The following is a 2,501-nucleotide window of genomic DNA, read 5'->3' as shown; positions in this document are numbered from 1 at the left end:
TCACCCCCCCCTCACTCCGGACTTTTACTGGCCTACAGCCACCCTCAATTACCATGGGTGGAAAGAGAAGCAGATAAGGAGAGCATGAACTAGTGAAGCAGACAGCCCATCTCTGACAGTCAAAAAGGAAAATAATTGTAATGAGTACAGCCTCCTTCCAAGTGTTGAGGGTTTGGATCGTGTGAGGGTTGCTAGGGGCATTACCAGAGAACATGGAGTATTCTGGATGCAGGACAAGCACAAGTTTTACTATACTGAAATACATATACTATAATCATTACAATACCTTCAGCAGGACCTACTTAACAGTGCATTACACTGCTCCTTCGTCATTCCACTTCATCACCCAAATGGACAGCAGATTATGTTCTACAAGTCAGCAGTGAACAAGGTGCAAAAAGCTACTGCAGTGCTATTCCTGTACAGACAGCTGGGAGTTATTAGAAATACAGAACTGAATCTGCTATCAGCAGAACAGGCAGATCTTGGTTTGATCCACTCAAACAAGTTTTATCATGTTTGTGCTCAGTGGCAGCCTGCTTTGCATCAATGAACAAGAGCCTCAGTGTTTGCAGGCTCTCTTAAAGGCTCCAAAAAGCCTGATAGAGTACTGAAGACAGCACTGTATAGCACTATTTTATTCAGTTTAAAATTAAAAGAAGACTGTGTTGCAAATGACAGTGCAGTACAGAAGAATATGTAACACTGATGTTCTCAGTGTTTTAAAGTCATTTGCAAAAAGTCATGGTATCGGTGAAGAGTCAGATGAATGACAAATATTTTTAGATTATCACTTCCATTTCATTATAAGCTTTAAAACAATAAGCTTGAATCCCTATTTGGAAAACAAGTTTCAATTGATAAAAGTTTGGATTTGTGTTTTTGTTCTTCAATGGAAAGTACATTTACTCAAGGACTGTACTTAGATATAAAATTTGGGGTACTTTTACTTTGTACTTTTAATGTTCTGACACATACTTGTATGCCACTACATTTATCCAACAGCTATAGCATTACTACTGATTACATATTTTGATTGTACATACAAAACATACAGTATGATCAACATATAAAATCATGCATTGTTTAAGTATATAAAGTACTGGATAGCAGTAGCATTAACATTAACATCATCAATAATAATCCAACACTGTAAAATACAGTATATCATTATAATATAACACAAGTGAAGGTGGCCATTCTCTATAGCATGCACTACTATGTTATGTTTTATACTTTTTGACCACTGCTTATATCATACCTTACATGCCCAGGGTAAACAAAAGTCATCAAACATCCCTGTGATGAGGCATAAATATCATGTGATAGGTAGTGCTAAAGATGTCATGAGATGTGATCTTATGCTGCAGCTGAGCTACAGTGGTTTCCCTGATGACGACCTGGTTGACCCTGAGTCCTCAGCACACTCTGGTGGATTACACAGGCAAATACTGACTTGGTGTTTGGAGCCTGGGAGTGGCCAACCTGCTGGTGAGACTAGACTTTCCAATGCTGAGTAATCTTCTGTCTCCACAGACTAGTGTCTGGATTGTAACCAACAGGAGGTGCACATGAAGGAAACCCTAGGGCAGAAAATCTGCGTGTACTCATTGTGTTTTCCTTCAAGAAGCCACTTTGGTTGTTTTCTGAGGCTGACACATTGATCAGCATACAGTAACTGTACTGTGGTCATATCTGGAAATGTGATGCTGACATTTAGCAGGGACATTATGGAGATTACATAATTGTTAATAAATAAGTGATAAATAATCTCTGGCCCATACAAGGAGAACAGGAAAGACTGTTTTATACATTGAACTGCACCCAAGAGTACTGCAACGAATCTGAAGTCATTAAATTAAATTGCCACAGTATGACAAAGCAAAGTAAACTGTTTGGTACCTAGGGGAAGTCTGTTTGAAACTTGCTAATTAGTCATAACTGATTCATTATATTGATGTGTGGGAACAAGTGAAATCATTTGTTTAGATAAGTTATGCAAAGTTAATAAAGTGAGGGTAAAACAGGATAGCTATAATTATCTTGTGCAATCAAATCCTATCAAGTTCATGAGCTCTGATTTAATGTGCAACTGTGGCTTATTATCTATTGTTCAGTTGCTCCTGGACTCTGACACAGTGGTCACCCCAACAATTTCTTGTGACTCTTTGATTAAAAGCAGTGCTGACGTTCAACTCCTCATTACTCTGTGCATGTCTATGATGTGCATGCAGTTCAGTTAAAAGACTCTTCCTTCTTGGATTGTTTCATTTGAAGAATTTTTAGCAACCTCCAGAGGTAAAGCTATCCAGTATTTGACATGAATAAGTCTGTGAACTTAGATTTTCTTATTTTCAACACAGGTTCCTCTTGTAGCTGCATTGTGTGGGTCCCGACCCCTCATTTGTGAAGCACTAACCCAGATTGAAAATGGTGTTTTCTCATCATATAGTTTGTGCATACTACATACTTTTATGTATGTATGATGTATTAAATGTTCA

This window comes from Lates calcarifer, linkage group LG16_LG22, assembly GCF_001640805.2.
Source record: "Lates calcarifer isolate ASB-BC8 linkage group LG16_LG22, TLL_Latcal_v3, whole genome shotgun sequence".
Taxonomy (NCBI): Eukaryota; Metazoa; Chordata; class Actinopteri; family Centropomidae; genus Lates; species Lates calcarifer.
This window is presented reverse-complemented; position numbering follows the sequence as displayed.